This window comes from Danio rerio, chromosome 4 (assembly GCF_049306965.1).
Source record: "Danio rerio strain Tuebingen ecotype United States chromosome 4, GRCz12tu, whole genome shotgun sequence".
In the NCBI taxonomy this organism is placed as follows: domain Eukaryota; kingdom Metazoa; phylum Chordata; class Actinopteri; order Cypriniformes; family Danionidae; genus Danio; species Danio rerio.
Window position 1 is genome coordinate 40,101,424 of NC_133179.1, and position 24,693 is coordinate 40,126,116.

General features: G+C 37.6%; 1 protein-coding gene and 7 non-coding genes across 8 annotated transcripts in view; all 8 read right to left on the bottom strand.

Annotated features, from left to right (window-relative positions):
• Nucleotides 1–24,693, bottom strand: part of LOC110439461 (uncharacterized) — a 1,085,403-nt gene that overhangs the window by 86,603 nt on the left and 974,107 nt on the right. The window lies entirely within an intron of this gene.
• LOC137489673 (5S ribosomal RNA) lies at nt 3,932–4,049 on the bottom strand. The gene has a single exon (XR_011009062.1). It is a non-coding gene; the product is annotated as a 5S ribosomal RNA (ribosomal RNA).
• Nucleotides 6,161–6,242, bottom strand: trnas-gcu (transfer RNA serine (anticodon GCU)). The gene has a single exon. It is a non-coding gene; the product is annotated as a tRNA-Ser (tRNA).
• Nucleotides 7,430–7,511, bottom strand: trnas-gcu (transfer RNA serine (anticodon GCU)). The gene has a single exon. It is a non-coding gene; the product is annotated as a tRNA-Ser (tRNA).
• trnas-gcu (transfer RNA serine (anticodon GCU)) lies at nt 8,481–8,562 on the bottom strand. The gene has a single exon. It is a non-coding gene; the product is annotated as a tRNA-Ser (tRNA).
• On the bottom strand, nt 9,329–9,410 carry trnas-gcu (transfer RNA serine (anticodon GCU)). The gene has a single exon. It is a non-coding gene; the product is annotated as a tRNA-Ser (tRNA).
• Nucleotides 18,283–18,364, bottom strand: trnal-uag (transfer RNA leucine (anticodon UAG)). Its single transcript has one exon. It is a non-coding gene; the product is annotated as a tRNA-Leu (tRNA).
• Nucleotides 19,123–19,204, bottom strand: trnal-aag (transfer RNA leucine (anticodon AAG)). Its single transcript has one exon. It is a non-coding gene; the product is annotated as a tRNA-Leu (tRNA).

Here is a 24,693-nt window from a genome sequence, read left to right on the forward strand (position 1 = left end):
TGCACTTATCCAACAGTAATAATTCTGTGAATCGTTTTGGATTCATACAATATTATTGTTCAACTTGTTTATGCAGTGCATCACGAAAAGTGATTGAAACTCGACACTGTTTACTATTCTCTTTAAATTATCTAAGAGAAATATATTAGTACGTGCTTTAATTCATATGTGTTAGCCTATGTGAATCAATTATATCTTATGTTCAAACTGTAATTTGCGCATGTAAAACTGAAAGCAGATTTCGATGGTTTTTTTTGTTATTGACACTTATAAATTCTGATTTGAATGAATAGGTAACAATATTTTTTTCGGTTAAGTCTTATTCTTGTTTAACAAAGGTTTGTGAGGTTATTTTGCAGCACATCACAGAGACAAAAGATGCCAATGGCACGCTCTTATGAACATGTGAATAGGCATGTTATAGTTGGGTGCTTAAAGTCCGTTAAAAACTGTAAACTGCGGATACATTTTCAACGTACGTGAGCTTTTCAGACTTTACTAATTGCTTCACAAACGGCAGAAATGGTTTATTGTTATTAGCTATCATCATCTTAAAACATTTTCCACAATGGTAGGTTAACAGTGTTTAGTAACTTACAACTATCTGATCCAAAAGGTTTCTTATTTTAAAGAAATATGACCTATTGACTTAATCTGCTTTCCTATTGGTTTCATAAACTGGTTTGTTCATTGTCACAAAGGGCCTGTTTCAGAAAGGAAGTTAAGTGAAAACTCACTAAATGTATTTTAACCCTGAAATAAGAGAAACTGGGTTTTCCGTTTCAAAATGGCAGGTTTGTTAAACTCGAGAAAGCAGGGTAAGTCAAGCCTGTTTCTGAAAGAAAGGTAACTTTAACTCAGAGTCAGTTACTGTGGTCACTTACTCTGTGAATCTAACCTGGTCCGGAGCAGGTTTATTCTCTAAACTCTGAGTTTCTGTCGGTCTCCTCCCCTTTTTTAAAGACGGAGCGGTATTTCTCGTCTTACGCCTGTTTCACACCGCAAGCGTCAGCGGCGCATAAGCAGAGCGTGAGCAGTGCGTGTGTTTTCGTCGTCCATGTTAACAGATTAGAGCTTTCATACCGCACGCAGCAGCAGTGCGTCAGAGCGAGGCGTGAGCATCGCCGAAGCAGCAGTGCAGCGATAGTTTCGGCGCTGGGTCTATTTTTTGACACGCTGCTCACGCTCAATTAAAGTGACAGTGCATTGATAATGACCAAAACACATTGAATGACAGTAAAAAGCAATTTTACCCAATAAATGCGTTAATAATGTCAAATGGTTTATATATAGTCAATCAAATGAACTTAAACGATTAAAAACGGCAACAAACATTTATTTAGGCCCGAACTACAAAACCAAATGTAAAACAAATTTAGTATCAATTTTGCTTAAGTTGCGGGGAAATAGAATATTTACGGGATTTGTAGTCCATAGCGAAGTGTATTGTGGGTAGTGTAGTTCGACACACATGCTGGATTATGTGAGCTCGCTTTGTTCTGTGCAGCTGAGCAGAAGAAAGTTTTAATCGGCTTTGTTTTATGTTCACTCGAGTTATTCCTACCGGGAACTGTTTGCACTGTGAATCTGACAACACGAAAATAAGTAAAAGAATGGCATGCATTGGTTACTGTTGTTCGTCTCATCATCTGCACGAACATGAATTAACGAGCTGTTATTCTGCCGCTGGACATCACTGAAGCGGAGAAAGTAACACTAGTTTGATCATGTATAAATATCATTATAACTATATTGTATAAATATGATTATAACTAGGTCTACAGCAACCTGATAATCAAAAAAAACAAATGACATAATATCACAGGCGATTGTCTTCTGACTGTAGACACTTCTCATATAAGTTAGCTTGAGAAGCATACAGTACTATTTGATCTATAAAATGTGTAAAATAATGCAGGTTAAAGAAACAGCATAGGATGAAGTTGTCGTGAGTCTTGGTGCAGATGAAAAGTTTAAAAAGTGTATTTGTAAATAGAGAGACATGTGTAACTAGATAGAATAGACAGAGATAGGTTGATCTCTGCAGCAGCTGCCGAAGAGCTGCACGCTGCAGACGCAGCTGGTGTGAAAGGCAAACGCCTGCGTGCTGCTACTGCTCGACATACGCGCCGCTGACGCTTGCGGTGTGAAACAGGCGTTAGCCTTACGTCTCCGCACACCTATTTTAGAGCTCATTTTGGAGATGTGCATTAAAACGATTGATGGAAACGTCATGATTCACATAACTTTTGAAAATGCGCATAATAAAACATGTGCATAACTGAGTAGGTTAAACTTTTATTTGATAAGAAAAGATGCGCATGAACTACGAAGTGCAATTAACAAATTACAGTATGTGCATTAAAAAATTGTTTGTTAGAGATGATTATGAAAATGTGTGTGAATGGACAAACCAGCAGACTGAGGACACTGCAGAACATCTTAAATGTTGTTTTGGTCATTCTAAAATGCCTTAACTGTTTCAGTATTATTGTATGTTAATAATTACCTCAGCGTCTGGAGCGTGTCAAGATCTCCGCGTCTCATGGCTTTCAACGTCCCCACGTGTTTATTGTGTGTCAGCATTGTCTTCTGAGGTGCAAGTACATTTATTAAATAAAAAATTATTGCCGCAGCTTCTTCTACCGCAGTAAATTCTGTTTTTACTGTTGATATTTGGCGCAAGTTAATCAGGAAGTGACGATTGTGTTCTCTTGACTTGTTGGATGAAAACGCTGCTTTATTCGCATCTTTTAGGCGTTATTCCAGTTTTGCACAAATTTATGTAATATATTTGGATGGAAACTTAGATATTGCCTACATTTTTGTCACACACAGAACAAAGTCACGTACGAGAATGGCTTGTTCTTTTTTCATAAAGAATTAGCTTAACCTTCGACATGTACTGTTACTAGATTAATAGGATTACTTTTCTTTCTAAAAAGTATTTTTAGCACTGCTTACCTTCTAAATGTTATCAACCTCTATCACTTGATCAATAAAAAGGCAGACACACAAGTGCACTGTTAAATCTATTAAAACTGATAAACGTGTATAAAAGTTTAGAAACATTTTATAAACGTCACACATTACATTACTCATTTTATTATACTTAAATATTTAAATACTTTAAATTAAAAATTATGCTTTAACTTGAGCAGCTGTTTTCCCAGGCTAACTGTCTCTGTTTCACTGATGGTTGCTTCTTTTTAAATATATACATTCATATTTGCTATAATTTTGCATGAGCGGATCAAGTTCAGCTGGAGAAAGAAATGGTGATCTCTTTTTTTAAGATGTTGTCATTGTCACTCGTAATATCTGCGCTCCATTGATAATGTCTTTTTATAGTCACAGTGTGCGCGCTCAACTCTGAGTTGGTCTATTCAAAGATGATTGATCTAACTATTCTGATCAGCTATTCTGAAACCAAAAAGTTTTTAATCTCTCTGTAAATCAACTCAGAGTTCAAGTTTAAACTCCGAGTTGTTTGAAACTCCTTAATGAAACAGGCCCCAGGTAAGGAAGTGAATGCCAATTGTATTTGTTTTGTTTTAGTTCAGAATAGAATTCTTTTTATGCTTCTAGCGAGGTAAGGGGTTTGCTTATGAGTTAGAATTGTTTTGTTATATTAATTTCTTTGATTTGGCTTCACTAGCCTCCCCTTACTCTTAAGTTGACCTAATTTTGTTTGATACTTTATTTAATTTATTACTTTATTATTGTAAATATTTTTTTCTTATTGTATACATATTTGGGTATTATTCTGATTTCACTTTTTTGTACATTAAATGACTTTTGTTGGCAGTTTTACTGTTTGTGTCTTTTACTTTCACCCATCATCTTGTAACAGTACCACACCTTTTAAATGTTATTACTTTTACCCTAGACTAACATCAAAGAGGTAGTAACACAAATGAAGGATTTGAAAAGCTTACAGCACCTGGTATTGCCAGGCGGTCTCCCATCCAAGTACTAACCAGGCCGACCCTGCTTTACTTCCGAGTTCAGATGAGATCGGGCATTTCCAGGGTGGTATGGCCGTAAGCAAGAGAGTCTGTAAAGAGTTGGCTATTTAAAACAGGCGCAGCACCAGGGACCGAGCGCAGCTCAGCTGGCATCGACTCAGCACCGACAGAAACAATGCCCTTGAAGGCAAGAAAAAATAATGGCAGCAAAGCTGTGACACGGGGAAGTGTATCAGCTGCCAAATGAAAGACTTCGAAAAGCTTACAGCACCTGGTATTTCCAGGCGGTCTCCCATCCAAGTGTAACAGGTGTACTATATTTATTTATTATTGGACCAGACAATAAAACCAGAAGATTACAAGGTAAGTAAAAGGAGGTGGGGGTGAAACTGAGCAATAACCAAAGACAAACTGAATGTTTTAAATACAAAAATAATTTTACTTTAGATTATATGAATTTTTTCCTTTTCTTATTTTTCTTAGTAAACAATACTTACATCAGTAACATAACTATTTATACACAACCCCAGGGTGCACCCACTTTACAATTATTTTAAATCAAACACAAACCACAATAAATGAATTCAAGTGAAAACAAAAGAATCCATAAAACAACACAAATAAATCAGTGTCGTTGTTCACTCTGAAATTGGTGAAATGAGTTCAATTCAGATAAAGTTCTGTTTTTTCCCTCTAAGAAAATCAGTCCTTAGAGCTGTATTTAAAAATTGCAGTCCAATAAAGGAATTAACATTTTGACAAATTCTTGCTTTATCCGGTGAAATGAGGATAAATTGAAATATGTGTACTTCACAATTTTCCAGGTCGACGTAGGAGGCTCGCCATCAATACAAGGAATCCAGTGAAACTGGAAAAATGTCCTCAGAAAAAAACCTGGCCTGATCACAGACCAGAATATATAAATAAGTTTAATATGTTCAAAATAATTTCAAAAAATATACAAAATATACAACACATAGAACAAATAAAACACATATACACACACATGTATACCATAAAATGAGCTAATATAATGGAATACCTGTCAAATTCGCGATGTCTATATCACTCTATGGTCTTCTCACACACACGCGATTGCAAAATGGCGTCAGCGCACTGTAAACGCAATGCAACATGCAGTCTGACTTCAACACACTCTTAAATACACTAACACTTTTGCAGGTACAACTTGATTTAGTACAACTACAATCACTTTTAAACTGTTTGGGAATCATAACATACTGTATTTTAATCTTTTTGTTCAAGTTTGCTCCTCTATTATTTTGCCAACCGGTCTCGTCTCTGCTCTCTCTCTGTGGCAAGCTGGAAGGGGCGGAGCTAACAACCCGCTCTTACGATTGGTTGTTACTTTACCTCAAACTACATTTGTATACATGAATTTTATTTTGTTTATCATATTTATAAAGACTTGTAGATATAATAATAATATGATTATACTTTAACTATTTCACTAGGGTTACATATGTTTCTGCAACTATTGTCGGTAAGATGACTTTCAGTTTTGCCATATGAACGACAGAGCATAAGAACGACAAGAATGGGATTCGATGGACTCGGGCACCTCGTTATGTATGTACTCACTTTCCGGATATGGGCTGGACTATAGGATTTCTGTATGTATTTGCTGCTATTTTCGGTAAAGATGATTTTAAATTTTGCAACAACATCCTTCAAAACGACAAGAGCGTGCGAGTAAAACACCTTCCACGGAAGCACCAGGCTCTTTCAAATGCCAAAGCATTTGAACAACAAGGATGGGATTTGATGGAACCTTCCACCTCGTCATGTATGTACTTACTTTCCTGATATGGGCTGGAATATAGGATTTCTGTATGTATTTGCTGCTATTTTCGGTAAAGATGACGTTAAATTTTCAAAAACATCCTTCAAAACGATAAGAGTCTGCGAGTAAAACAACTTCCACGGAAGCACCGACCTCTTTCAAACGCCAGAGCATTTGAACGACAAGGATGGGATTCGATGGACTCTTCCACCTCGTCATGTATGTACTCACTTTCATGATGGGGGCTGGACTATGGCATATGTTTGTATTTGCAGCTATTTCCGATAAAGTTGACATAAAATTTAGCAACAACATCCTTTAAAACGCTGTAAGAGTGAGAGAATTTCTACAGAAACACCATGATCTCTCAAATGCCAGAACATATGAGCGACAAGGATGGGATTCAAACCCACGCATGCAGAGCACAATGGATTAGCAGTCCATCGCCTTAACCACTCGGCCACCTCGTCACAGACTATCCTTCTTCTATGGGGGAGGCCGGACTGTGGCACATATTTGTATATGTATGTTTCTGCAACTATTTTCGGTAAGATGACTTTCAATTTTGCCGTATGATCGACAGAGCAAATGAACGTAAAAATGGGATTCGATGGACTCGGCCACCCCGTCATATATGTACTCACTTTCCTGTTGGGGGCTGGACTACGACATTTCTGTATATATTGGCTGCTATTTTCGGTAAAGATGACGTTACATTTTGCAACAACATCCTTCAAAACGATAAGAGCGTGCGAGTAAAACACCTTCCACAGAAGCACCGGCCTCTTTCAAACGCCAGAGCTTTTGAACGACAAGGATGGGATTCGATGGACTCTTCCACCTAGTCATGTATGTACTCAATTTCATGATGGGAGCTGGACTATGGCATATATGTTTGTATTTTCAGCTATTTTCGATAAAGATGACATCAAATTTTGCAACAACATCCTTTAAAACGCTAAAATAATGAGAATAAACGAAATTCTACAGAAACACCATGATCTCTCGAATGCCGAATCAAATGAGCGACGAGGATGGGTTTCAAACCCACTCATGCTGTGCATATTGGACTAGCAGTCCATCACGTTAACCACACGGCCAACACGTCATGTATTTTCCTTTTTCTCTAGTGGAGGCCGGACTTTGGCACATAATTGTATATGTATGTTTCAGCAACTATTTTTGGCAAGATGACTTTCAGTTTTGCCGTATGAACGAAAGATCAAATGAACGACAAAAATGGGATTCGATGGACTCGGCCACCCCGTCATGTATGTACTTACTTTCCTGTTGGGGGCTGGACTATAGCATTTCTGTATGTATTTGCTGCTATTTTCGGTAAAGATGACGTTAAATTTTGCAACAACATCCTTCAAAACGATAAGAGCGTGCGAGTAAAACACCTTCCACGGAAGCACCAGGCTCTTTCAAATGCCAAAGTATTTGAACAACAAGGATGGGATTTGATGGACCCTTCCACCTCGTCATGTATGTACTCACTTTCATGATGGGGGCTGGACTATGGCATATGTTTGTATTTGCAGCTATTTCCGATAAAGTTGACATAAAATTTTGCAACAACATCCTTCAAAACGCTGTAAGAGTGAGAGAATTTCTACAGAAACACCATGATCTCTCAAATACCAGAGCATATGAGCGACGAGGATGGGATTCGTACCCACGCGTGCAGAGCACAATGGATTAGCAGTCCATCGCCTCAACCACTCGGCCACCTCGTCACATACTATCCTTCTTCTATGGGGGAGGCCGGACTGTGGCACATATTTGTATATGTATGTTTCTGCAACTATTTTCAGTAAGATGACTTTCAATTTTGCCGTATGAACGACAGAGCAAATGAACGTAAAAATGGGATTCGATGGACTCGGCCACCCCGTCATATATGTACTCACTTTCATGATGGGGGCTGGAAAAGGCATATATGTTTGTATTTTCAGCTATTTTCGATAAAGATGACATCAAATTTTGCAACAACATCTTTTAAAACGCTAAAATAATGAGAATAAACGAAATTCTACAGAAACACCATGATCTCTCGAATGCCGAATCAAATGAGCGACGAGGATGGGTTTCAAACCCACTCATGCAGTGCGTAATGGACTAGCAGTCCATCGCGTTAACCACATGGTCAACACGTCATGTATTTTCCTTTTTCTCTAGTGGAGGCCGGACTTTGGCACATAATTGTATATGTATGTTTCAGCAACTATTTTTGGTAAGATGACTTTCAGTTTTGCCGTATGAACGAAAGATCAAATGAACGACAAAAATGGGATTCGATGGACTCGGCCACCCCGTCATGTATGTACTCACTTTCCTGTTGGGGGCTGGACTATAGCATTTCTGTATGTATTTGCTGCTATTTTCGGTAAAGATGACGTTAAATTTTGCAACAACATCCTTCAAAACGATAAGAGCGTGCGAGTAAAACACCTTCCACGGAAGCACCGGCCTCTTTCAAACGCCAGAGCATTTGAACGACAAGGATGAGATTCGATGGACTTTTCCACCTCGTCATGTATGTACTCACTTTCATGATGGGGGCTGGACTATGGCATATGTTTGAAATTGCAGCTATTTTCGATAAAGTTGACATAAAATTTTGCAACAACATCCTTCAAAACGCTAAAAGAGTGAGAGAACTTCTACAGAAACACCATGATCTCTCAAATACCAGAACATATAAGCGACGAGGATGGGATTCGAACCCACGCGTGCAGAGCACAATGGATTAGCAGTCCATCACCTTAACCACTCGGCCACCTCGTCACGTATTTTTCTTTTTCTCTGGTAGAGGCTGGACTGTGGCACATATGTGTATATGTATGGTTCTGCAACTATTTTTGGCAAGATGACTTTCAATTTTGCCGTATGATCGACAGAGCAAATGAACGACAAAAATGGGATTCGATGGACTCGGCCACCCCGTCATGTATGTACTCACTTTCCTATTGGGGGCTGGACTACGGCATTTCTGTATATATTGGCTGCTATTTTCGGTAAAGATGACGTTAAATTTTGCAACAACATCCTTCAAAACGATAAGAGCGTGCGAGTAAAACACCTTCCATGGAAGCACCAACCTCTTTCAAACGCCAGAGCATTCGAACGACAAGGATGGGATTCGATGGACCCTTCCACCTCGTCATGTATGTATTCACTTTCATGATGGGGGCTGGAATATGACATTTCTGTATGTATTTGCTGCTATTTTCGGTAAAGATGACGTTAAATTTTGCAACAACATCCTTCAAAACGATAAGAGCGTGCGAGTAAAACACCTTCCACGGAAGCACCGGCCTCTTTCAAACGCCAGAGCATTTGAACGACAAGGATGGGATTCGATGGACTTTTCCACCTCATCATGTATGTACTCACTTTCATGATGGGGGCTGGACTATGGCATATGTTTGTATTTGCAGTTATTTTCGATAAGGTTGACATAAAATTTTGCAACAACATCCTTCAAAACGATAAAAGAGTGAGAGAACTTCTACAGAAACATCATGATCTCTCGAATGCCAGAACATATGAGCGACGAGGATGGGATTCGAACCCACGCGTGCAGAGCACAATGGATTAGCAGTCCATCACCTTAACCACTCGGCCACCTCGTCACGTCCTTTCCTTCTTCTCTTTGGAGGCCGGACTGTGGCACATATTTGTTAATGTATGTTTCTGCAACTATTTTCGGTAAGATGACTTTCAGTTTTGCTGTATGATCGACAGAGCAAATGAACGACAAAAATAGGATTCGATGGAATCGGCCACCCCGTCATGTATGTACTCACTTTCCTGTTAGGGGCTGGACTACGGCATTTCTGTATGTATTTGCTGCTATTTTCGGTAAAGATGACGTTAAATTTTCAACAACATCCTTCAAAACGATAAGAGCGTGCGAGTAAAACACCTTCCACAGAAGCACCGGCCTCTTTCAAACGCCAGAGCTTTTGAACGCCAAGGATGGGATTCGATGGACTCTTCCACCTCGTCATGTATGTACTCAATTTCATGATGGGGGCTGGACTATGGCATATATGTTTGTATTTGCAGCTCTTTTTTTATAAAGATGACATAAAATTTTGCAACAACATCCTTCAAACCGCTAAGAGAGTGATAGTAAAACAACTTCTACAGAAACACCATTCTATCAAATGCCAGAACATGTTAGCAACGAGTATGGGATTCAGACACACGTGTGCAAAGCACAATGGACTAGCAGTCCATCGCCTTAACCACTCTGCCAACTCATCTCGTATACACCTTTTTCTCTGGTGGAGGCCGGACTGTGGCACATATTTGTAAATGTATGTTTGTGCAACTATTTTCGGTAAGATGACTTTCAGTTTTGATTCGATGGACTTGGCCACTTCATAATAAAATTTTGCAACAACATCCTTCAAAACGCTAAGAGAGTGAGAGTAAAACAAGTTCCACAGAAGCACCAGGCTCTCTCGAATGCCATGACATATTAGCGACGAGGATGGGATTTAAAGAGCACAATGGATTAGCAATGCCAGCTGCTGAAGGATTGTCCATCAATATTTCACAAATGTTGAAGATGAGAGCCAATTGGAGCGATTCGGTCCAACATTGTAGCCAATCACGTTGCAGCATCTCAACATTTGCAGCCAATCACGGACCGTAATTCTCAACATTTTCAACATTTGACCAATCAGAGTCATGGCAATGGTAAAGCTGGGGAAGGAACCGTTCCAAGATTCACCGCTAGGTGTGCAGTCAAACAGGTTAGTCAGATGTCAATCAATTTTCCGAACTGAGCCGAAGGTACACGAAGGAATAACAGGGTCATCTGGAGGCGGGTCAGAGGTCAAAAAAGTTCCTTGACCTTTAGTGATTTTCGACAAACAGCATCATTCGACAGAGCACAGCATCATTTTGTTTAAAGTTCAGGATTTTTTTTCTGATAGTGATTTCTTAAAAAAGATAAGAAAATCTACATAATTGCACGTATTAATGTTTTAGTGTGTTGTATTTCAAATTTGGATACTTTAATCTAAGTTTAATTTATAGGAGAAAAAATGTCTGAAAAATTCCACAAAGCCATGTCAGACGCTGACTGGATTTCACGTCTGAAAAAGTTTGCCAGCACAGGAGTTTGGCCATCAGATGAGGGCAACAGGAACAGGCCAGCTCCTCAATAAAAAAAGTGGCTTGAGATTTATCAAAGGGTGTGTATTTCGTTTACATGATATAACGTTTGTTGAAATTTGCTTAACTTGTTAGGCTTCAGTACATTCAGTACAGTATCTGTGTAAAACATGTCATACTTGTTTTTAAATAATAATGTGTTTTAAAATGCATGTATTTTGAGATTTACGTCGAATAATTTACTATAGTTTGACCGTTTATGAGAGAGATTTGAAAAGGTGGGGGAATGGATTATGAATGTACAATACAGCATGTGGTTTTAAAGCCTGAAATGTTCCTGTCCAGTTCCTCTTATTTTTTTTTTCTTATAGAGGTAAAGTTGGTGTTATATTTGGATATTCAGACATTCTCCTTAATAATATCATTTCAGAAAAAAATTCTTTGCAAATTCTAAATAGGAAAATCATATTAGCAGACAATGATTAATGATTATCAAAGTACAGCATTGTTCACAGTGAATTAGATAAGTGTTGATATTGTTTTCAAATCATACTTGCATGCTAATTCCGATCGAATATTCAAAGTAATATGGTAAACAATATATAGACTTCTAAATGAACGAATGTGCGAATATAAAACCAACTTTACCTCTATCTTTTTCTTTTTTGGAGATACAAACTGTACAATTACATATTAGATAAATATTACACACATTCTAGAAACATAGTTAAATTAATTTACAGAGCTATTTTGTGCTTTATTAAAGGAGTCATTGAGTTAAAATTATTTATTCTATTTTTGCCCATTGCAGTCTCGTGGACAGAGGACCTTGCACTCAAAAAAATGATATGTTGGCTTTAATTAACTTTTTTATGTCAACAGGTTCCACGTAACCGAGTTAAGTTACCTTAAAGAAAGAATATTCATTTGAGTGAACTTAAGCTAGTTACATAAAGGTAAGGTAATGTTGTTTAGTTCAATCAACACAACATTTATAATTAACTTTTTAAATTTAAATTTTAAATTTATTTACACTGCGAAAAAAATCCTTTAAATTTACTGAAAAATACCGGCAGTGGTTGCCAGAAATTTTCTGTAAAAATACGGAAGTTTTATATAACTGTTTTAATTTACAGAAAATAACAATATATTATCAACTGATACAATGCTTAGTTCCCAAAAACCTAGTTTAGCTCACAAAAACGTAGTCATTCAATGCACTAATGTGTTCATGTATGTATAATTAGCAAACAGATTTTCCCTGTATTTGTAACTACACAGTTACTTTTAAACAAAAGAAGATGCAGCACAACATCAGCTATCCTTAGTTTATATTGGACTTGCACACAGATGCTACTATCCTCCACAACGGTGCACCATAATAGTTCAATTTATTTTATTTCACTTGTTGGTTTCTAAATTTATTCAACATTTTATTTAATTTGTTAATTTTTGTATTTTTTTCTGTTAATATTTAACTTATTTAGTTTTTTAGATTTTTTATTCCATGTTCATTACTGTTTTGTTGACCATTGTTAAATAAATATTGCATTTATAAATGACTGGTCCATGACTTTTAAGTCCACTTTGTTTCAGTTTCTGTTTGTCTTTAACATTTTATTTACATTGTTTATTTATATTGTTAATACTGCATTATTAATAACTAATTTATTATTTTTACATTTTCTACTCTATATTCATTACTGTTCTGTTGACAATTGTTAGATAAATAATGCATTTATAAATAACTGACTACTCCCTGACTTTTAATTCTATACACTGTAGCTCTATGACATTTCTATAGATCATTTGTACATTAAAATACAGAAAAATAATAACCATAACCATAAGAGTGTGTGTGTGAGAAAGAGAGTGTGTGTGAGAGAGTTTATGTGCATGTGTGTGACATATGCGTGCGTGCCTGTGTGTGTGCATGTGTGAAAGAGAGAGCGCGTGTGTGTGTGAAAGAGAGAGCATGTGTGTGTGTGTGTTTTCCAGAGATGGGTTGTGGCTGGAAGGGCATCTGCTGTGTAAAAACTTGCTGGATAAGTTGGCGGTTCATCTCGCTGTGGCAACCTCGGACTCTTGGTCCTCCATAATCATCACACTGAAGACTAATCTTGCGTACAATTCAGGCTTAAATGTGAATAAATTATATTTTAAACATTTAATAAAATAACAGTTATTTAAAAATACAATAACATTTTAGTGAGCAGAATAAGCTTATTATAAAGTATTCCAAACTTTTTACTGTGGCTGTATATTATAGTTATTACTACTATTTGTTGTGCAACATTTTTTTTTTTTTCACATGGTTGGAAGCCTTTGTTGAATCCACCTGTTTCTGATGTTTGCTGGGGAGCGATTCTGAATGTCTGGCAACTGTGCAGAGCTAAAAAAAAAAAAAAAGATCACTGTATTAAGTAGCTTGAGGGGACATGTGGTACATTGGCCAGTGGCTCCCAGTGCTTCAGCATCTCTGTACATGTTTCCGGTGGAGCTGGTGGTACTGCTGGTGCTGGTTGTGGCCAAATCATAGTGGGAACTAAAGTAAAAGTTCAGTGGCATCTGAGGTAACAGGAGGATATTCTATTGATAGAGCAGGTGGAGGAAGTGGCTTTGGTGCTGGTCCAGATTCCTCGTCATCTCATCAAAATTAAACGGAAACTTGTTCAAATAGATTATAATCGCATTTGACTTTTTTTTTTGACTTGAAATGACAATCTTTTTGCTAAATTAAAATAATTCAACCCATTCTTTAAACAGGGTTTTGCTTGTCACCCTAAAGATTTTTACACAAATATTAATGTTATTCCTAAAAAACATCACGGTATTGATCAGAGGTTTTCTTTCACACTATTCTGTAATGTTCGCTCTTCCATCTTTATTTTTAGAGATACAAAATGTAATAATAAGTTTTAAATGAATATTCTTATTTAAAGGCTTCATCCTAATCAGCTCAGACCTCGTTTATTTTAAAAGATTTTAATTCACAGAAATTAGAAAAATAAGAACAAGTTGCATTTCTTTTTTAATTCTCCCCAAAATTAAAGAACTTCAGTTAAAATGATTAATAATGTGTATCCATCAAAAGAATTCCTGAGATTAAAATTTGATACTGAGGAGAACTTGCCAATTTTGTGAAAGTTATTGAAAACACTGAGCATATTTTCTACAACTGCATATACTCATGTACATAGCTTATAATACATAATGTCACACGCAGAATCCCACAGATTTTCTGCAGATTTTTAGCCCATCATTAATTCTATTTAATTTGAGTAAATGTGTGTAAATATATATTTATTCACTTTTTAAATTAATAACAGTAATATTATTGACTAATATGAAAATGTTTATCTGATTTATGTACAATGCAGTTTGTACAGTAATATTTTCTGTCTTTTAGTAGAAATATTATACGAGAGACTTGCTTTGTTTACCAGATAATGTGAATCTAATTGGATTTGCATTTTAAACATTAAATAAAAGTTTAAAAGATATTATTCTTTGTTTCACATATTTAGGATTTAGTTATGATACTCCCAAAATATTTCGGCAGAAATTAACAGATTTTTATCAATATTCTTTGCAGAAATAGCAAAAAACGTCGACAGATTCTGTCTGGCCCTACTCATGACTCCTAATACATAATGCATAATACAGAATGTCTCATGTCAATATCCATGTAAACCCTTTTTTTACAATAAACAAGTTAAATTTGGTGTAACTAAAACAAATTGTACACACCATTACCTGGTTAACAACCTTTTATGCTTTGCAAAATATTCTTCATTTGTAAATGCAGGTTTTTGGACCTTCTTTTAAAGTGTGACTTTGAGATTATTAGACTCATGAAAGGTCAAATAAAAGTATCCTCTTTCAATTTTTATTTTGCTCACCTAGTAATAGTATATATATATATATATATATATATATATATATATATATATATATATATATATATATATATATATAAACATATGCAGACAGCATACAATATAATCTATCAGTCCACATGAGCAGTACAATATGTATTGCATATTAATAATAATTGGAATTTACAAATAGCTGAAGTCCTTCAGTAGTCTGTTAAGTCCTGGAATTAGCATGTAAGCTAACAAATCACTCATATTCTCATTCACAATAGAGATACTGGGTTTCCCATACACAGATTTATTTGTAGTAATGTGGGAGTTTTCACATGAACATTTCTTCAAAGGAAACCAGTTGTTTACAGAAAGTTTAATTGTCTTCATGAGGAAAACTTTTTTATTTTCTAAAATCAGTCCATCAAAATAAATGTGTAGTGTTTTGAAACCAAAGTCTTCATTTGTTACCCACAACACATCAAGATTTGCTCAAGTCAAAATCTCATAATCTGACACAAATCTGATCTGTTGTAAAAGGCAAATGGCATTGTATAGTCTGATCAGGGCTTTATTGAGTCTGCATCAGTCTCTCACTGTCATTGCAAGTTCACAACGGCTGAGTTTAGGTGGATTTTTATTCACCACCAAGTTTTGTGACACTGCAGACAATAGCCCAAAAGTGGAGGCAAATTGGTGTTTGTTCAAGGGAGTGACAATCAAACAATGTAAATGATCAAAAACACAATCTAAGAGTGTAGGACCGATTTGTCTGCATCTCCCCAAACATTTTCTCCTCCCTAATCTTTCTAATTCTCTTTTCAGTGCAGACCATTTGATTGCAGTGTGCAATGTGCACAAAATTGGTTCTCAGTTCATAATAACTGGAAACACATATAGAGTTATTTTGCTTTCTTGCAAAGAAGTAGAAACTCTCACAACCTGGTACATCTTCACCCCTCTTCAATTATTGAGTTTAAATCTTCAGGTTCAAAGGGTTTCATTCCAGTAACTCGATATGTATTCAAGAGTTCACACTTGTCCCGAGATGCTATCCCATGCTATCCCGGGAAAGCCTTAAGCTCTGCTGGACAAGGACTCATTTTTTCTCTCCATTGTGAAGCTTTGTGTGATTGACGAGGCTTCTTTTATGTTTGAAGACCTTTCCACACTCACTGCATCGAAAACGCTCGCCTGAGTGAATCCTCATGTGTTGCTTAATGGAGTCTTTGCATGAGAGACTCTTTCCACAATGATCACATGTAAACTCTGTGGTTCCAGTGTGACCATTCGTGTGATTCATGATTCTTTGGTTGTGAAGCTCTTTCCAAAATGAGCACATGCAAACGGCTTCTGTCCGGTGTGACCTATCATGTGGAGTGAGCCTTTATGTGGGAAACTTTTACCACACTCTGTGCATGTGTAAGGTTTCTCTCCAGTGTGAATCTTCATATGGAGGGTAAGGTTTTGTTTTTGAGAAAAACCTTTCCCACACTGTGCAAAAAACGCTTCTCTCTCCAGTGTGAGTTCTCATTTGGACTTCAAGGTTGCCATTTTGCTTACAACTCTTTCCACACTGACGGCAAGAGTAGAGCCTCTCTCCAGTGTGAATTCTTCTGTGCACTGCCAAGTTTCCTGTAGAATAGAAGCTTTTTCCACACTGTTGGCATGTGTACGGCCTCTCTCCAGTGTGAATTCTCATGTGCACTTTTAAGTTTCCTGTATTATAGAAGCTTTTTTTCACACTGTTTGCAGGTGTAAGGTTTCTCCCTAGTGTGGTCAAGGTTTGGCTTTTGACTGAAACTCTTTCTACTCTGTTTACAGCTGAAATTACACCTAGACTTGGATTTCCAAGGTTTTCTGTGTGATGAAGACTTTTTAGTGAGTGTGGGTTTTTCATCACTCATTATTTCTTGTTGTTTCTCTTCTATTTCATTCCATTGATGTGTCTCTTCTTTCAGCACCATCAGGTCTTCAAAAAAGAACAAAAAAGTGAACTTTAGTATAAAAGCTTAAACTGGCAAGCATGAAATGGATGTTTACCCTAAATATTAAAATGAGCTTACCATTTACTCTCCATCATGTGGTTTTAAACATTTCCTGTCTTCTGGAACACAAAGTAAGCCAGCATTTTTATCACAATATCGTATTTTGTCTTCAACAGAATCAAGAAACTCATCAAGGTTTAAAACCACACAATGGAAAGTAAATGGTGAGGCTATTTTTATTTCTGTGTCAGAAAGTCATACCAACACTGACTCACATAATCAACACATCTCTTGACTCTGGTTTATTCCCCACTGTATTACTACTGTAATTGTGAATCTTTACTGTTCCTTTTTCAACAGGGTGCTCTTGGTAAAAGGAGCAATGGCAGAGAGAGACTTCCAGTGCAGACTTTGTTAAGATGCTGCAATCTAATCGTGGGAAAGACACTTGCTCCTGAGCAGATTCGAGCTTGGGGATGTGTTGCTGTCACACCAACAAGTCTGCCGTGAGTTTCAAAGAACACATTATACTGACTAGTTGCCAACTTAAATGTACTCTCTCATTTCCAGCGTTCACTGAGACTCACACACACACTCAAGCAGTTTGGCCATGTTTAAAACCACATCTGGCAGCTGTTGGATTTGAACCCACACCCCGAAGAGACAGGAGCCTAAATCCTGCGCCTTAGACCACTACGAGCAGAAGCGTGCAGTATCATTTTGCAAGTCTGTTTGCTCAAGCAGAGAGGTCATTCTCAAGCATCCTAAAATGACTGCCTGGCAGCAGTGGAGTTCAAACCCACACCCCAGAAGAGACTGGAGCCTTAATCCAACACCTTAGACCGCTCGGCCACCCTACCTTGCCAAGATGCTTTCCCTGAACAGTTTTCGCACCAACTTGTTTCAAGTAGCGCAACAGCGCTGGGAAATCAGTTCAATTTAGCCATGCCTTGCTGGAGCTCCTCCACAAAGAAAGAGAGCTCCTTAATACCAGCTTAGGAAGCACTCCCACCTTCCTGTCAACCACTGTTCTGTCTCAATTTGAGCACACCTCAAGGCATTTGAAGTCTACTCCAAACGGCAGCCAGCTGCGATGCATTTAAGCACCTAATTACAAGGTAACTGTTATTTCACAAAAGAGTGAAAGTTACTGATTCCATCACAGCAGACCCCACATTGTTGTTGTTATTATATTCAAATCCAGTTATAGAGTATTACTACTCTAATTGTGAATCTTTACTGTTCCTGTTTCAATAGGGTGCTCTTGCTAAAAGGAGCAATGGCAGAGAGAGACTTCCAGTGCAGACTTTAAGATGCTGCAATCTAATCGTGGGAAAGACACTTGCTCCCGTTCAGATTCAAGCTTGGGGATGTGTTGCTGTCAAACCAACGAGTCTGCCGTGAGTTTCAAAGAACAAATTATACTGACTAGTTGCCAACTTAAATGTACTCTCTCATTTCTAGCGTTCACTGAGAACGCGCACACACTCAAGCAGTTTGTTTGTGTTTAAAACCCTATCTGGCAGCGGTGGGATTCGAACCCACGCCCCCAAAGAGACTGGAGCCTAAATCCAGCGCCTTAGACCCCTCGGCCACGCTACCCTAGTTATATCCATGCAGTGGTCCCTTTTCTACCAAATTTTACGGAAGCAGAACAGCAGAGAAGAAGCCGAGCTTCCTAGTGAAGCCCTTCAACTTTGGCCAAGAAGTCTACATTTGGATGTGAGCGGAAGCGTGCAGTATCACTTTGCAAGTCTGTTTGCTCAAGCAGAGAGGTCATTCTCAAGCATCCTAAAATGACTTCCTGGCAGCGGATGGGATTTGAACCCACGCTCACGAAGAGACTGGATTCTAAACCCAGCGCCTTAGATCCCTTGGCTAGGCTATCCCAGATGACTCCCTGCAGTGGTCCCTTTTCTGCCCAATTTTATGGAAGCAGAGAGGTCGCCGAGCTTCCTAGTGAAGCCCTTCAACTTTGGCCAAGGAGTCTACGTTTGGATGTGAGCGGAAGCACGCAGTATCACTTTGCAAGTCTGTTTGCTCAAGCAGAGAGGTCACTCTCAAGCATCCTAAAAGGACTGCCTGGCAGCGGTGGGATTTGAACCCACGCCCCCGAAGAGACTGGAGCCTAAATCCAGCGTCTTAGATCCCTTGGCTACGCTATCCCAGATGACTCCCTGCAGTGGTCCCTTTTCTGCCCAATTTTATGGAAGCAGAGAGGTCGCCGAGCTTCCTAGTGAAGCCCTTCAACTTTGGCCAAGGAGTCTACGTTTGGATGTGAGCGGAAGCGTGCAGTATCACTTTGCAAGTCTGTTTGCTCAAGCAGAGAGGTCACTCTCAAGCATCCTAAAAGGTCTGCCTGGCAGCGGTGGGATTTGAACCCACGCCCCCGAAGAGACTGGAGCCTTAATCCAGCGCCTTAGACCGCTCGGCCACACTACCTTGCCATACTGCTCTCCTTGAGCAGTTTTCACACCAACTTGTTTCAAGTAGCGCAACAGCGCAGGGAAATCAGTTGAATTTGGCCATGCATTGCTGGAGCTCCTCCACAAAGAAAGAGAGCTGCTTAATACCAGCTTAGGAAGCACTCCCACCTTCCTGTCAACCACAGTTCTGTCTCTATTTGAGCACACCTCAAGGCATTTGAAGTCTACTCCAAACGGCAGCCAGCTGCGATGCATTTAAGCACCTGATTACAAGGTAACTGTTATTTCACAAAAGAGTGAAAGTTACTGATTCCATCACAGCAGACCCCACATTGTTGTTGTTATTTTATTCAAATCCAGTTATAGAGTATTACTACTCTAATTGTGAATCTTTACTGTTCCTGTTTCAATAGGGTGCTCTTGCTAAAAGGAGCAATGACAGAGAGAGACTTCCAGTGCAGACTTTGTTAATAACATGCTTTGTAAAAATTGTGTTTGCATTTTATTTTTCAGTTTGGCTTTTCATTTTAATATTGGCAGTCTTGACGTGGAAATGCTGTGAAAATGAAATGTTAAATTGGAATCTTCATTTTAATTATCAATTTGACAGGGATGATGTGTTGTCAAAGTGAAAATCAAAATGAAAATTAAATAATTTCATTTAGTTTTCAATTTTAGCAGATATTTTGCGAACAGTGTTTTAAAATGAAATTGTTAATCTGATTTTCATTTTCATTTCCAATGTTTATTTGATTTATTTAAAATTGGCAGGATTTACCTTCCAAACACATCAAGTTCAACTGAAGAAAGAAATGATGATCTCTTTTTTTAAAGATGTTGCCATCGTCACTCATAATATCTGTGCTCCATTGATAATGCCTTTTTATAGTCATGGTGTGCACGCTTAACTTTGACTTGGTCTACTCAAAGTTGATTGACCTAACTCAGATCAGCTATTCTGAAACCGAAAACTCTGGGTTTTTAATCTCTCGGTAAATCAACTCAGAGTTCAAGTTTAAACTCTGAGTTGTTTGAACCTTCTTACTGAAACAGGCCCCAGATTTATATGTAAGCACCATTTTTGTGTTTGTACACAGTCTATATATACTCTGTAGGCACAATGTAGGATTCAAAATGGCCTTTCACGCTATGGATCTCGTTACCCTTTTAGTCATAACAGGTAATATGCATGAAAATAAAGGAAGTTAATAACACACAAACACATCTCAGCTACTGTGTCTCTTCCATCAAACATCGCTCCCAACTTGAAGTGAGACATTCAAGACCAACCCAGGTGGGACTTGAATCCACAATTCCCAGCTCCAGAGGCTGATGCCTTATCCATTAGGCCATTGGGCCACATAACTAATATTTTATCAAGGATCTCTTGTATGCCTTCTCTAGGCTGTTTTTTTACTGCCTGTGAACTGTAATATGCATCCAGGGAGTTGCTGACGCACGTAACAAAAACAACATGAACAAAAAGTAGATTTTTTCAAAAGCCTTTTTCAGGGCTCGTTGGTCTAGTGGTATGATTCTTGCTGTGGGTGTGAGAGGTCCCAGGTTCAAATCCTGGAAGAGCCCTATGTCTGTCACAGACAAAGAAGTGATGCTTTGGCATTTCTGTGTTAATTGTAGCAGCTTTTGCTGTGACTTTGGTTATCGAACATTTTCAGTGGATTTCTGATCTAAATTAGTTTAACCTGTACAATTATACAGACAAAAAAGGAGCAGCAATGATTCGGTTGTTAGATTTGTTTATGGATCTTGAACAACGCACCAGGGGGGTATTCCAGAAAGCTGGGTTAACTTACCATCTGCTAAAACCTGAACTCTCGGTTGATTTACCCAAAACCTGCTTACCGCGAGTATGTTGGTTCCAAAACAGGTGACAAGAGTAAGTTAAATCAACCTCCTGAAGATAACCGCGGGTTAATGCGCGTGCACGGCACACACCTGAAGGCATTTTCAGTAGATCGCCGAATTCACGAGTCACCATAGAAAGTCACGGTGAGAAAAAAAGGGCAACGCACTTTACAGAGGCAAAGCTGGAGGTTTTAAACACAGAGATTACACATCTGCTTCAACGAAGGAAAGAAATATAGAATAAGAAATAGATAAGAAAATAAAAAATAAATAATAAGAAAATTTATTAGTTCATTAAATTACACATGCCACCCTCCATTTTATTGTAATGATAAATTAAACTACTCTTTAACATCCTTTTTGAGTATGTTGTGTAACCATTCATGCATTTATTTTTCTTGCCATTAATTTCTTAAGGCCACAATATGTGTATTGACTAATAAGGCTTATAGAAATTGTAATCTTTCTGGAGCTAGAACTCTGTCCAAAGTCATTAAACACAGAAACATTATCATAAAAGGTAATATTTAATTACTGGAGCTCTTTATTTAACACATATTCTTTCTGACATGCAGCTAATAGAAAGAGGCCTGTCTAACTGCTGTGTCCTATAATAAAGGCTTTTCAGTGGTTGAGTTTTTCACTTAAACCACACACTCTGTCACTGTTGTAAGTGATTGTTGTCAGATAGCTTTAGGTTCTTTTTATTTTGTATGCAGACGAAGTTCCTTCTGCCTCAACTAACAAGCAGTGTTAGAATTTTCTGCACTTTTTCATATTTGAATATTACTCTTGGATCACAAAATCTTTTATCTACATATTTAAATTCTAAAGTAGCTGTATAAGGTCCATCTTCAAAGATAAAGTCACATGAGCATCAACTTAAGGTGAGAAATGTATATGAAAAATATGTTACATGTTGAAAGGTGTGTGTATAAAGCAGTGTACAAAATCATTCATTTTATTTCAGGAAATGAAGAAATGAACAGACCATTGATTAAACCATTGATTGAACATAACCATTTGATAACCATAACCACTGAGATTTCCTCTGGGTCAAGCTGCAGGTACGTGTCATCGTATAAGGCAGAAAAGGGTATCTTTTGTCCTCCAGCAAGTAACAATGTAGTGCCCAGTAATGATTCTATTTTATAATACAAATATAATAAAAATAAACATTGTGTTAAGCAACATTTGCTTTATAGTTTTTTTTTTACTATATTTGTGTTATACACTTGAATCATTACTTCCTGAAAATCAGCCATTTAGCCTCAACATATAGTGATGAGGTGGGGTGTGTGATGAGCTGGTAAGTGGAAGCAGTAATAAGTTTAATAGTTGAAACACCAAAAGATTAAGGATAGAAAATTAAGTTGTACCTGCACACTTATGCACACTTTGGACACATTTTATATTATCAGTGTCCTTTAGTGACTGATGGAGCTTTAAAATCGGCTGCAATTAATGCACACAATAGCATTTAGAAACCCTGAAAAAAAATATTATATAAAAAAATGTAGGTGTGTGTGCGTGAATGTTTATATAAGAACGACGTCCTACATCTTAAATTAAAGATATATTTTCCTACAAAAGACAAAGCTGCCACTTATAATATTATACAGAAAAATGTGAGGGTGCAGAAGGAGAGAAAAAACACAAGATCTATAAGTAAGATTCGAACTCGCTCCGTTGTTCTTTATCGACACACTGTCCACTGCGCTATTCCCGTGCTCTGATTCATCTGTGTAATGATACGCAGTAATGTATGACCAAGGAACTGTACAAAAGTGTAAAAAAACAGTTCAGTGCCAGGCATACTGTACAGGTGGTCCTACTGCCACATTGTACAGTTGCCTAAAATGCCCTGACGCGAATACAAAGAGCTGCACTGAATGTTTTTTATGGTAAGCGCAGACCCGCGGTTTGTCACATTTGATTTCAAAAAGGTTTGTTAAATACATTAACATTATGAATTTGGTTATGAAAAAAACTATGCACTTATAACCCTCTCACAACAAAAAAACTTGTATCTGTGTGTCCACATCCATAAATATTCTCATCAAAAAAGCATGCAATGCTCAGTAAACTCTCTGAAACAGACAAACTCTGAAACATAGCAACTTACTCTCTGAACATAACCTGCTCCGGAGCAGGGGGCTGTTCCAGAAAGCAGGTTATGTGACATACACGGGTAAGTTTGAGAGTAAGTAGGTGGATAACCTCAACTTTGGTTCCAAAATCGGAGGTAACTTCTGGGTATGTTAAGTAGCCATAGCAACTTACTCTCTGAAGATAACCTGCTCCGGAGCAGGTTATGTTCAGAGAGTAAGTTGCTATGTTTCAGAGTTTGTCTGTTTCAGAGAGTTTACTGAGCATTGCGTGCTCTTTTGATGAGAATATTTATGGATGTGGACACACAGATACAAGTTTTTTCGTTGTGAGAGGGTTATAAGTGCATAGTTTTTTTCATAACCAAATTCATAATGTTAATGTATTTAACAAACCTTTTTGAAATCAAATGTGACAAACCGCGGGTCTGCGCTTACCATAAAAAACATTCAGTGCAGCTCTTTGTATTCGCGTCAGGGCATTTTAGGCAACTGTACAATGTGGCAGTAGGACCACCTGTACAGTATGCCTGGCACTGAACTGTTTTTTACACTTTTGTACAGTTCCTTGGTCATACATTACTGCGTATCATTACACAGATGATTCAGAGCATGGGAATAGCGTAGTGGACAGTGCGTCGTAAATGATCAACGGAGCGCACAACGGAGCGAGTTCGAATCTCACTTACAGATCTTGTGTTTTTTCTCTCCTTCTGCACCCTCACATTTTTCTGTATAATATTATAAGTGGCAGCATTGTCTTTTGTAGGAAAATATATCTTTAATTTAAGATGTAAGACGTCGTTCTTATATATACATTCACGCACACACACCTACATTTTTTAATATAATATTTTTTTCAGGGTTTCTAAATGCTATTGTGTGCATTAATTGCAGCCGATTTTAAAGCTCCATCAGTCACTAAAGGACACTGATAATATAAAATTTGTCCAAAGTATAAGTGTGCAGGTACAACTTAATTTTCTATCCTTAATCTTTTGGTGTTTCAACTATTAAACTTATTACTGCTTCCACTTACCAGCTCATCACACACCCCACCTCATCACTATGTTGAGGCTAAATGGCTGATTTTCAGGAAGTAATGATTCAAGTGTATAACACAAATATAGTAAAAAAAAACTATAAAGCAAATGTTGCTTAACACAATGTTTATTTTTATTTTATTTGTATTATAAAATAGAATCATTACTGGGCACTACATTGTTACTTGCTGGAGGACAAAAGAAACCCTTTTCTGCCTTATACGATGACACGTACCTGCAGCCTGACCCAGAGGAAATCTCAGTGACCCAAGCAGACAAAACAGATGGAGGAGTGCTAAAAATATATAATTAGTCAAAAAACTATGTTTAATCAAATAGTTTGATCTGTTGATTTCTTCATTTCCTGAAATAAAATGAATGATTTTGTACACTGCTTTATACACACATCTTTCAATGTGTAACATATTTTTCATATACATTTCTCACCATAAGTGGATGCTCATGTGACTTTATCTTTGAAGATGGAC